Source organism: Ctenocephalides felis, unplaced genomic scaffold, assembly GCF_003426905.1.
Source record: "Ctenocephalides felis isolate EL2017-DRISC unplaced genomic scaffold, ASM342690v1 CF-g0.4_SCAFFOLD_03573, whole genome shotgun sequence".
Classification (NCBI taxonomy): domain Eukaryota; kingdom Metazoa; phylum Arthropoda; class Insecta; order Siphonaptera; family Pulicidae; genus Ctenocephalides; species Ctenocephalides felis.
Window position 1 is genome coordinate 2,331,635 of NW_020539727.1, and position 13,884 is coordinate 2,345,518.

Here is a 13,884-nt window from a genome sequence, read left to right on the forward strand (position 1 = left end):
CATGAGTTCCATCTATGTATATTTTATCATGTCCAAATTCCTTTAAAATAGTCGCCTGCACTTTAGTCATTATGACTATAAAAAGATCATCTTCTTGTACTACAGGTGTTCTGGTTTTTTGTAATATAAAATTTTGTGACAGGTATTTTTCTCATTTTCCTCAAACCATTTGTCAACACTGATTTATCATTATTATCTAGAAAGTAGGGTGTGGTAGCACTGCTTTGCATTCAATATTTCGTACAAATTTCTTGGTAATTAACGACAATGCTCTTAATATAACTTCCTTCATATGCTGCATCTTGAATAATGACGATAATTTTATCATCCGAAACTCCTGCTATAACTTGATCTATAAAAAAATTTGAATAATATGACAAAATGTATTTAGTTTTATAATTATGCACGATGATTAAAAATTAAATTTAAAATTACCCTTGATATGTTCTTCCAGCTTCTTGTCTAAAGAAGTTAACTTATTCTATTTATTGTGCCCTACATGTGTCTTCCAGAACTTCACATCAACTGCTCCATTATGATCAATATTACAAATCATCCTTGAGGGACAAGCTTTCCCAGTTTTGATGCTGGGATTCGTAAATAAGCGTTCAATTTGTTTCTGATCATGTGGCAATTATAATACATTGTCTTGTCACTTTTCGATGGTGTACCTACAAAAATAAACTTTGTAACATAATAAACGACGAAAATAACACATACCTACTAAATTTCATTGGAACTGATAGGAAAGTGGGTAAGAAAGCTGTATAATGGGTAAAATGACCAGAAGATGTAGAGGGTGGAGGCGATGGAGCTATATGGGGAGATACTTGAAGCAAATCTGATATAGGTGCAGTAGAAGGAATGAAATTTGTAAAAGGTGTTACATGTGAAAGTAAATTGGAAGGTGATGTCAAAGATGTGGAGACATGTGAGGTGGATAAAAGAGGATGATTAGCATCTGTTTTAGAAAGGGAGAAGGGATGTGTATAATCTTCAGAGGATGATGACCAGGATTGTGTAATTGAAGGAGCAGGGATATTACAATGCACTTGGTGTACAAGTTGATCTAAAGAATATTTGGTTTTAAAATTTTATAACAAAAATTAATGAATTAGAACAAATGGCTCTTGGCTCTTTGTTATGCTGTCGCCTGAGGTATCGATACAAAGAGCTACAAGCTGTAAACGTAATTTTGCATTCCCTACAAACAAAGTCCATGTTTGTTTATTGGAATAATTATAAATAAAATAGATATCGAGAATAAAGAGTAAAGTGACTAATTGTATAAATTCTGAAATTAATATGAACTAAGGGCTAGAGCATGAAAACAAAAGTAATGAAACGTAAGTAAAAAAAGTACCTAAACAATGTGGAACCCGAGGTAGACGTAAATGTAAAAAGTACCTAAATAATATGGAACCTAAGCTAGACCTAAGTGTAAAAAAACTATGTAAAACAATAAGAAGAAAATTTGTTATTAACAGAAAAGCGCAGTAAGAAATATAAATAAAAAAAGAAACAGAATGAATAATAATAAAAGCCTTACTTGATGAAGAAACGTGCACAAGCGAAGCGATTGTAGAGCACTAAAATGAAAACCGCAGAGAAAAGAATAATATAAAATTAAACAATAGTATGAAAATGCCAAGCGAATGAAAGAGTTATAAAGAAACGAAATAAAAAGGCATAACTGCAAACAAAACGAAAAGAAAAATGCATAATTATAATAAAGCACTTACTTGAACAGAAAATGGCGGACACGACACGATACAGGCAAAAGATGAGACCGAACATTATAACCGATCATGAGCTGAGCAGAAGAATTACACTAAATGATTTACAGAAAACAACACTGCTGAAATTTTGACAAGTTATGCTCAACACCGGAAACAACTCCAGGGTGTTAGGTGGTCGGTAATCTCCGAACCATAGATAAAAGAAGAGTATATGCTCCGAACAAATGTCTGTATCTGGGTTTTAGTTAGAGCTGCTCTCCCTAGTAGCGCTTATTTTCGTAAATATCAAATTTTCCAGAAATAATTCAAAATGGTGCCATTGAACGAAATTTCTTGTCAGTGATTAGCGTCAAAACTCGTCGATATACTAAACGCTTGTTAAACCTATAAAACGATTATTATATCAAATTGCAGAGTTTTACAATGCAGAAATACCAAGAAAAACGCAATAGTTATGTATTTCCTACTAGAATCGATGTAGTATGTGTAAAATGATTAATAATATTCAAGGGCCTTCAAAAATAAGTAAGTATTTTTATCAAATGCATACCTCAAAATACTTGCATTATTTAGTACTATTCTGATATAAGTTTTTGTTATAGCTTAATAACTGAGACATTTAACAATGCTAGAAATTTTAACGTTATAAATATTGAAATATAAAGTCAGTCAGACTAACCAACTCACTGAAAGGTAAGTTTTTAAGAATCATTCTTGCTAATAATAATAAAGGTTTATAATAAATAATTTAACACTGATTTTTTTCTGCAGGTTTTCTCTTGGGAGTGGTTACAAAATGGTTGAAGGTTTACTAAACACAAGTATTGATATGAAACGAATAAGCAGGGAAAAATTTTAAGAAAGAAATTACAAGCAAGTCTGAAACGTGCTGAAATATTTGCTGTTGTCCCACTGATATTGAACAATAGTGCTCATAATTCTATATTAAGTCGGCTAAGATATTAAATGGAAGGAAGTGCCTAATGATAAAATTCTAGCTAGTGCAAAGGGTAGTTTAGGTTTGGCTATGTCCCACTAAAATGTGTAATTGTAGATGTCATAAGTAAATATTTGTACATTTGTCATAAGTAATTAACTTGTACATTACACATTAAAATATAAAAACAATGTGTCAAAACATATGGAAACGATAAAAATGTTATAAGTTCATACAAGTTTTTAATTGATGTATTGCCCCGAAGACTGATTCCTCTCATATATATATATATATATATATATATATATCTATAATATATATATATATATATAAACAAAGTTTAGTAATCGGGCATAACATCAATAAAAAACATGAATTTCTTTCAAAAGTTTATTTTAAAACCATACGTTTCGGCTATAATCCTAGCCTTCATTCAGCGGAAAAATTAATTAATCTTATTGTTAAATTGGAACAATAAGATAATATATAATTTTTAACTTATTTTTTTTACTTATTAATAGTGAAATTTAGTGAGTAATGCATTATAGTGTTAGTTCATTACATCGTCTGTCATTCTTAACTCTTATTAACTAACAATCATCCCATGCAAATTTTGACATTCTTAAGCAATTCATTTTCTTACAAGTATATTCAGGTCTGTGTGAAGTGGTAATCCAATTTTAAACAGCTGGAAAATTTCTAAATATTTTGACTTTCTTGTAGAAGCTTATACTTGATTTTATACACAATTTCCTAAAATTGGTCTCTTTCGTTAAAGAGTAATACGATAAGACTAATCTGTCACTACATAGTAGTTATGTCCTGCATCTGAGTTAGAAGCTATTCTATTCATTTTGTCAAAAGGCTATGCATCCTAATGAAATCTTTATTAAAAATGTACAAACACAGACAAACAAAAATCTCAATTTGTCAACTGATACAAAAATAATACTGCCGTTTCTTAGTAACCGACATAAAATATTTGACTACTAACCCTTCTGAACGCAGATTTTGTTATAAGATAAAAGGCCCTGATGTTTGTTGCAATTTAAAAAAATATTGTTTATAACTGCTCAAGACAGTTGAAATAAAACGCAAAATAATTTTTCAATGAAAACTATTCAAAAACTCACTCATAGCATACAAGTTCTTCAAATAATAAAAATAATTGTTTCTCTCTCCTGAAATATATTTTTCAGGAAGTAACAGTATTATTACTGATTCTGGGGATCTGAAAATGTGATAATACACGAATAATTACGAAATGAACTAAATAACATGAAATAGTATCGAGAAATATTGTACTTACCATTCCTCATTCCTTTGTTGCTCCATTTTTTTGTGATTGTTAATATCTTGTAGAAGATCTTCGAAATATCTATTGACTTTGTTTAGATCGGAGAACTGTCCTTTTTCTAGTGCATCCATATTATATATCCCTAACGAAGAAGTTTGGCTCTTTCCTTTGCTGTCATAGTTGTTCTTTTCTTCACAACCATTTCATCAGAATTCACGTTTAAAGTATCAAATAAAAACAATAATAAAACGTGATAATAGTTACAAATATTTGCGATAAAAGCAACTAACTAAAAACGTCTAAAAAACATGTATAATGAGATAAAGTAAATAACTAACCTAAAAGTAACTAGCATAAAGCATTAAAGTTGACATGACAGAAAACCATAGATAAAAGAAATATAGAAAGATAAGAACATGATAACCTTCATAGTGTCTGTTTGAAAACACTAGCGCCATTAGCGGATTAACATGAAACAACAAATGATAAAAACAGATAAAAACAAGTTGAATAAAAAGAAAGAAAAATGATTATTTTGTATTTATCTATAAAAAAAAGAATGAACCAATCAATTATACATCAATCATGCATGTCATCACCATAGATAAAAAAAGCGTATGGTTATTACATTTCATTATTTAATAGTTACTACCAGTTATTACATTCCTGCATTTGTGCTTATTTATCCATTATTTATCTATAGAAATAAAATATTAAATCACTGATAGACTCTATTATATTCGAAAAAAACAGAAACCAATGCACTACTACATCATAAAAATACAAAACTAGTGTGGCGCACGGAGAGCAACATGTTCGTAAACCGTGCGTTATGCCTGCTCGAGTCCTTTGGGTTTGAGACGTCCCCTTGCATGCAATTCGGATATTCATAGGATATCGCGATATTAGGAGATTGTGAGGACAAGAGGGACATTCCCTGGCATGTCTTGTGCTGTCTGGGATCGTGCCTTGAGGCAAATTGCTGGAACTTCCCGTACCGCAATTAAACATTCAAAGAATAAAGATAATCAGTCAAAAAATGTTTATTAATAAATATTAGAAAAATTAGAATTTTTATTATTTGTTACTTGTAGACAAAATGTGAAAACTTATTAGATTAGACAGCGTTGTTCATTTATCGTCGTTTATGTTTACTTATCTATGGCGTTGTTTATATATGTTTAAATGAAATATATATAAACCAAATTTAATTAGGCGGACTTATTGTTAGAATGAACAATATTTCAAATGCATCAATTTTTCGTTCGCAAAATATATGCACTTAGTTAAGAATTTTAAATACTTCATGCAGTATCGACTATACAAACATAAAAAGTAACAATTTTTTTTTTTAAATACAGACGTGGGATTCGAACCCGATCAGTTTTGACTTTCTTATCTACTAACGCGAACGAAAATTGCGTTGAGGCGCCAATGTTTTTTGAATAATTCAAATCGGTTGATCGGTGTTCCCGAAATCGTCGAAGAAAATTTGTATCCGCACACACACATATATACATCCATTTTTTCTAAAGTATGCCAAAATATTCAGACTTTTAAAACGCAAAGATATATAAAAATAACTATAACTTACCCTACGGGAAGTTTTTTTTTTTTTTTGAAAATACCCTTCCAGAGTTAATCAATATAAATTTAACGAAATAAGTATCAAAACATTATAAATGTTGAATCAAACATTTATTTGAATTATATGGCTTTCTCAATACATATAATGAACTTTATGAAATTGCACTTTTACTTAACCTAATATCAGCACATATTTCAAAAGCTTATTATTTACAAGTTAGAATGATACCAACATATATTATATATATAAAAAAAACAAAAATACACAAATTCACACTTTTGTAATACAATAGATTTCATGTAATTATTAAAAAGATCTCCTTAATCTTATGGCACTGCGTACGTTAACAAATAAATATAAGTTCTTATATATAAAGTTTTATTTTTGACTTATTTTATTTTGATAAAAATATATAAATATTCTCATTTCCTCTTTTTCGACCTAATGTAAACATACAATGTATACAATGTATTACTCATATTACTATAAAGTAAACAGGAACATTTTTAAAAGGACGTGTAATCAAAGTAGACTTTAATAGAAAAAAAATGATAATTCGTTCATTTTGATTAATGAATCATCATCACTAATTTGAGCAATTAGTAAACTTTTTAAAAACATAATTATCCAAAATTTGAACACGCACATCGATGCTTGAATTCAAGACAAGTTAAAACACACATTACTTAATATTTCAATAGCGTTATTAAATCATTATAAGTAATATAATTAAGCAGTCTATGATAATTCTTATTGGTTGTACTAAAAATATGTCAAATTGAACCACATAGTATTTTATAAATATTCAATGGGTCACAATCAAAGTTCCGATAGTGATTTGATAAATCACAATAAATCAAAATCGTTCACAACAGTCTCATGAATGTACTTACAAATTACAATACAAACATAAATACAATATGATATAGAAATATTTCACTTAAACATATATTGCATGCAAAAACAATATGATTTGATCATCAATCGATTAATGAAAAAATATATTTTAACATTATGAGCTGTATTATTTCTCTCTTGTCTTAATTATGCAATAAAGTTTGCACTTCTTTTGACTATTTGAATAATTTCAATAATTAAATTATATTTAAATGTGAAGCAATCCATTTCCAAATAGTACCATTTCATAGACATATATTACCAATTTCGAATATTCGATAAAATTTGCAAATTAAATTGAATTATACAAATAAGTTGAAAGTTATATCAAATAAAAAACAAATAAACTTTCAAAATCCAGTGGAAAAATTCTCTATTGTATTTTATCGAGTAATTATGCCTCATACGCTATCTTCTGCTTGTTTCTTGTTAGTGAAACTGTGAAAATGTCTATATATTTGCAAGGAAAAATCTTATGATAACTGCACCATCTAAAATTATGTTATCATAACATTCTTCCTTGCTTATTGTTTATATGTAAAATACGCCTGATCGCACAGCAATCTAGTGGTTTTTTGGCATCGTGCCTTAAGGCAAATTGCTGGTACTTCCCATACCGTAGCAAAATGTTCGAGGAATATTAAATGTTTTCAAATAGATTATTATAAAAAAATATATAATATTTACAAGAACTACTGAATTGCAAAGTTAAAATTATTTGTTTAAAGTATATAAGTGAGCTTTAGAACTTTAGCCAGAATTAAAATTAAAATCTGAATTATTTTCGATATACAAACAAAAAAAAATTAAAACATTTTTTTTCTAAAAGCAATTATTTTGTTAAAACAAGCAGAACGTTCTTTGAATCATTCAAATCGGATGCTTAGTTCTCTCAAAAACTGACATTTTTTGTACATTTAGCTCTGTATCTTCGAAATGGCTGGACATGCCTCTGCCAAAAACTAATAACCACTTCTCCCAATCATTACTAATTGAATGATTTTTAGATCAATCAAATCGGATACTCTGTTCTCTCAAAAATTCGATTTGTGTTTTCTGTACTCTTTGCTTCGTATCTCCGCTACGGTTAGACCTGCCTTTGCCAAAAACGAATCATCACATCTCCCTATCAATAGGAATCAAAAGTTTTATGAACCATTCAAATCGGTTGATCCGTGCGCCCGAAAACACACACACACATCCATTTTTTCTGAGGTATGCCAAAATGTTCAAAAACCTTCAAAACTTCTAGAAATGCAAAAATTTTCATTTTCGATTTTTGGCCCATTACCATAACTACCCTACGGGAAGTTAATAAATACTAACAAGAAACACTACAGTTTCACTAACAAGAAACAAGCATAATATAGCTTTGCTATGACAACGCTATGCGATAAGTCAGAAGTACCCCCTTAGTTAGTATAAATATGGATTTGTATATCGTAAATTCTTCAAAAAAATATTTGCTTATTATATTTTAGATGTGAATTACTTAATTGTATTGATACCAAATCAAAATAAAGTGATTTAAAGCTATACAATGATGCAATTTCTCAACGCAAACTCAGCATTTATACAAGAAGAGATTTTCAACATTTAAATCCGATTAAATTAGTCATATCACATTGTCATATTATATTTAGAAATTGTAATTTTCGTTCCTTGACCTGATTGAAAATCTAATGTACTGTAAAATATTTGTATGTCGACTCAAATATTCCAGCTACAAGATAAATTATCATGTCAGTATTTTAGTTCATATTCCAGCATATAGGTGATAAATATTAAAAATTCATATTGTTTTGTACAAAAAATCCATGTGAGATAAGTTAATCATCAAACTTATTCACACATTAGATCACATTCTGAACTCATTGTACATTATTGTTTCAATATATTCAACGACAACGACAATAATATTTGAACAAAAACACAAAAGTGTAATGCATGGCAAAAATGTATTCCTTTAGCAAATCATTATACTTTTAATGCTTTTGCAACATTGGGACTGCTTACAGATATGTCATAATAAATTAGGAAATATATAATTCATGCTTAATCTATTTTCAATGTACAGTCTCTATTAGGAATAATCACCAATCTAAAAGCTCGTTTTTAATTTTTCAGACCATGATATATATACTTTTGACAAAACATGTGAATTATTTGGATCTTTGTAGACTTTGATATGCAGAAATATTGTACCTTTGATTGTTCTGATTTGACCACAAAACAAATTCAACATATCCAGTTAAATAATTTGATTAGGCTTGCAACGAATAGTATATTCGGCAAAATGCCGAATAGCGAATATTCGGCATGGTCCAGAGACCGAATACCAAATATTCGGCAACTATTCGGCAGGTTTTTAGGGCCTAAATTTGTTCGTAGTAATGTAATTACTATTCGCAGTTATATTACTAACGTACTGCATGTATATTTAATTTTTATGTCCAAGCTTACAACAACTATTCGATTACGCTATCTCATTTGGAAATTTTGGCACCATTTATACTATTCGGCCGAATACCTAATTCTTAAATAACATATGTGATAGGGAAATAAATGAAATTATATATATATATATATATATATATATATATATTTAAATATATTTCCAATTTTCTTTTATAAACACAATATTTTTTTTATATATTAGGAAGGCTAATTATAATAAAATATAAATAAAAACTGACCAAAGATATCTCATTATTTAGAAATGCTTAGAGAGAATATGATGAATGACTTTATTCAATATAGATACATGCGTGTAACCGTTGAATGATTCCTAACAAAAACATATAACAATAACATGTCCTTTGAATATTGAGAAAAGAGTTCTTCACGTGTTCGTTTATAATCTCAGAAGTCGATAAAAATTTTATAAATACAAAATACGATAACAATTTTTTTTTCGTATCATATTATGTAGACTATAGACTTTCAAATATAAGATCCATTGCAAGCTCTTTATGGCAAAAAAATAAAACATACAGACAATATTTTCGCTGAGCAATTAATTTGATCTGATTGATTTTAACAATTTGGTATTCGGCCGAATATCAAAAAAGATGCCGAATATGCTGAATACCGAATAGTAAACGAATACTCCATGCAAGCCTATATTTGATGTAGTTTATTTTTAAAAAATATATGTATAATATATAGGTTTACAACCATCATCTGATGCAACTAGAGTATTTTGAGCTGATTTTTCCAAAAAGAATCTAAATAGTGCAATTTGAAAAATTACACAGGTCCATAAAATAAAAAAGTTGTCAGTATTTCAACCCTGAACACGAAACTTAAGTCAAAATTCGGGTCAAATTGCTAAAAACGGTGTAAATTAAAAAAACTCAAAATCTCCAATCAAGAATTTTTTTTGCATTATGATTAATGAACTGAAACGCACAGCAGACCAATGTTTTGGCAAGGCCATGTTATAAAGAACTTTCCGTACTAATTCTTTCTAAATATTGACAAATGTAATGTGGTTGCTGTGCAGTCAGGTGTTTTTGTCAGGTTGTCAGATAGGAAACCTAACCTAGAAACCGCACAAAAAAATTAAAAGGATAAGATAAAGGATAAAGATAACAGGGTCTCTCTGACCCAGCTTCATAACATACAAATAACATTGCAATTTATGTGTAAAACGCCTGAATGCACGGCAAATACATGACATTTTGGCAGTATTCAGTATGATTCAGTAGCATAATGTATGGAAGTTGGGGCGTATCATGGCCTTGCCATAGCATTGGTCTGCTGTGCGGCAGAATCGGCTCATAAATCTCATAATTTCTGTCGTTTCCTGGCCCTTTCTACATTATAAGACCTGGAAAACGGTTTTCAGCAACGCTTTCTTCACGTTTATTGAGTTTCTTTCTGTAGAATTCAGCAGCAATCTGCAAACAAACTTTCAAAAAACTGCAAATATGTTTGTAGATCACCCAGGGACATTAAAAATAAATATGTTTGCAAGTTGTTACTGTATTCTACCAAAAGGAAGACATGTTTGCTACTGGATTCTACGAAAAGTGAATCAAGAGTACAAAATGAACAAAATATCCAATCTAGTAATTCTTCTGAATGATTATTAAATCTTATAATTTCTGACGTTTCCTGGCCCTTTCTACCTTGAAAGACCTGGAAAACGGTTTCCAGCAACGCTTTCTTCACGTTTATTGAGTTTCTTTCTGTAGAATTCAGCAGCAATCTGCAAACTTTCAAAAAACTGCAAGTATATTTGTAGATCACCCAGGGGCATTAAAAATAAATATGTTTGCAAGTTGTTACTGGATTCTACCAAAAGGAAGACATGTTTGCTACTGGATTCTACGAAAAGCGAATCAAGAGTACAAAATGAACAAAATATCCAATCTAGTAATTCTTCTGAACGATTATTAAATCTTATAATGTCTGACGTTTCCTGACCATTTCTACCTTAAATGACCTGGAAAACAAGTCTCAGCAATGCTTTATTCACCTTTATTGAGGTTCTTTTTGAAGAATTCAGCAGCAATCTGCAAACAAATTTTCAAAAAAACTGCAAGTATGTTTGCAGATCACCTAGGGGCATTAGGAAATAAATCTGTTTGCAGATTGCTACTGGAGGGTACAAAAAGGAAGACATGTTTGCTACTAAATTCTACTAAAAGTGAATCAAGAGTACAAAATGAACAAAATCTCCAATCTAGTAATTCTTCTGAATGATTATTAAATCTTATAATTTCTGACGTTTTCTGACCATTTTTATCATGAATGAGCTGGAAAATGGATTTCAGCAATGCTTTCTTCACCTTTATTGAGTTATTTTTGAAGAATTTAGCAGCAACCTGCAAACAAATTTCAAAAAACTGCAAGTATGTTTGCAGATTATCCAGAGGCATTAGAAAATAAATATGTTTGCAGATTGCTACTGGAGTCTACAAAAAAAAACAGTTTTGCTACTGGATTCTACAAAAAGTGAATCACATGTTTTCTCAAAATTATCAGTGGTCTATCATCTTGATTACTCACTTTACTTCACATTATCATCTAGAATCAAGTTTATAATATAATACTTAATAAGCAATTGTTTAAATTAACTGACGTCTTTGTCTCTTTGCTACTGAATAGCAAGATCACCATTTAGTTCTGATTTAATTTGATGAAAAGCACCCCTATCAGTACCACTTTGCAATCGATTGTTTGTCGTGATTTTAGAAATACTTAAACTATTTTCCACATCGGTGGTGGCTAAAATATCACTTTTCTCAAATAACACTGTGTCTTCTTCCCTTTTTTCCAGGATGTCTAATCGCCTCGACATGTCTATGACGGATTCTATACTGTGGGATGTGATGGTTCGTTTTTCGTTTGATAAAATTTGTTTGGATGGCTTTTGCTTTACTGATGTGATATCGGTTAGAAGAGGAGGCGTTTGCTTGCCGGTGCTGGGAGAACGCTCCTGCTTTCCTTGCTGCTGAGCTGCAGGCGTCGTTTTGTGCTCTGCAGCCTCCGCGTTGCTGATATTGTCCTGCTTTTTCCATTTCGTCCGGCGATTTTGGAACCATATTTTCACCTACAAAAATCAATATTCATTTAATGACCATTATAATGATTTATACAATTTACATCAACAAACATTTTATATTTGGTTTATGATATTCGTTACCACATACTTCTTCATTTTTGATATACTTTTTGGGTCCAATTTTATTCAACGTTCTATAAGTTTATTGTTTTATCAATTTCAATCTACATCATATTATGAGTCTACTATTTTCATATTCGATATTATAACTCCTAGTACTGCATCCTGCAGTATTACATAGACAGTACCAGGACTAGATCTGAGTACCTCTGGCACGCAAATCAGACTGAGGGGGCGTCCATTAATCACTTTGTTAATCGGGTTTAACAAAAAATGACAAAATACCACGTGGTGGAGAGAGAGGTATAGTAAGATATCACGTGTATTTATTTTTCACCAGAATTAAAATAAAAATCTTAACAGTTTTAAAAAAAATCCGTGATTAATGGACACCTCCTAAGACTATGTTCAATGCACTCTTGAATAATTTTTATTAACCTCCTAAAAAGATTTCCGAGAAAATCTGATTTGCTCATTTTATATTTTCTCGATGTTTTAAGTAATTCTGAAGCGTTTGACAACATTGGAAGAAATATGTAAGCACATGTGCCTTTATAGAGAATATGTAACTTTATGTATGCTAAAATTTGATGCCTCATCTACGTCTTGTTTACGTTTTCTCAGAGACGACTGCACTGATTTTAAAATTTTAAAAACCATTTGATGAAACTCAATTGGGACTCTCATTGATTAGTTTAGCGAGAAGGTCAGACAAGCCGTTTCTCTAGATTTAATAGAAAAGTGCAAAATTTTTCGTCATCGCAAAAATCCTGAACTGATAATAAAAATTTAAAAACAGTTCGAAAGCAAACAATATAATTTCTAAAACATGATGAATTCGAATATTATTTCTAAATCATGATATTAGTTTTTGGTGAAGATAGGCTGAGATTTTCTTGATACAAAATCCGATTTTGATAAACCTTTGTATGATAATAGAATTTTTATATTATGAAGATTTTAAAATTTATAGACCTACAGAAAATAGTTGAATTTTAAACATTTTTCAAAGTTCGTAATTTTTCGTTCACTTCTACGGTTTTGTTTTAAAATTGAGAAATTGATGGTACTTTCCGTACCGTAATGAAATATTCGAAAAATATTAAATGTTTTCTAACAGTAACGTATATATGTTTACACACAAGTGAATAAACAAAACTTAATCAATCGATTTTAAAATAAAGTACATTGTATAACATTTATAAGAACTAGACACATTGAATTGCAAACTTAAAATTATTTATTTGAAGAATATAAGTGAGTTTCGAACTTTAGCTAGAATTAAAATTAAACTCCAAATTATTTTCGATATTCAACAAAAATAATTTTTGAAAATTACACTTTTTTTAAAAAAAAAAAATTAAAAAAATCTTTTTGGATAATACAAATCGTAAGTTCCGTTCTTTCAAAAACTATTTCTATTTTCTGCACTCTTTGCCTCGTATCTCTAAAACGGTTGGGCCAATTTTTGCCAAAAACTAATCAGCACGTTTCCTTATGAATAAGAATCGATTGTTTTTTAAATCATTCAAATCGGTTGTTCCGTACGCCCAAAATTGTTAACAAAATGTTGTATCTACACACACATACATCCATTTTTTCTAAGGTATGCCAAAGTATTCAAAAACCTCTGAAACGTAAAGATATGCAAAAATTTTCAATTTCGATTTTTGGACGCAAAAATTTTCAATTTTGATTTTTATCTTTAATTTAAATAAAAACAGTCAAACAAACAATTGCGTTTATATAGTCGTTTTTCTATATTCAATAAAAACCAAAATGTAGCATGCAGTG

General features: G+C 29.8%; 1 long non-coding RNA gene across 2 annotated transcripts; it reads right to left on the reverse strand.

The window, feature by feature from the left end:
• Window positions 1–315: 315 nt before the first annotated feature.
• On the reverse strand, window positions 316–4,098 carry LOC113389364. 2 transcript variants are annotated; one of them, XR_003368241.1, is made up of 3 exons: window positions 3,986–4,098; window positions 436–671; window positions 316–352 (listed from the first exon to the last, which is right to left on the reverse strand). It is a non-coding gene; the product is annotated as an uncharacterized LOC113389364 (long non-coding RNA). The 2 variants fall into 2 exon arrangements; XR_003368242.1 differs by lacking the exon at window positions 3,986–4,098 and adding an exon at window positions 1,743–2,106.
• Between the last annotated feature and the right edge of the window lie 9,786 nt (window positions 4,099–13,884).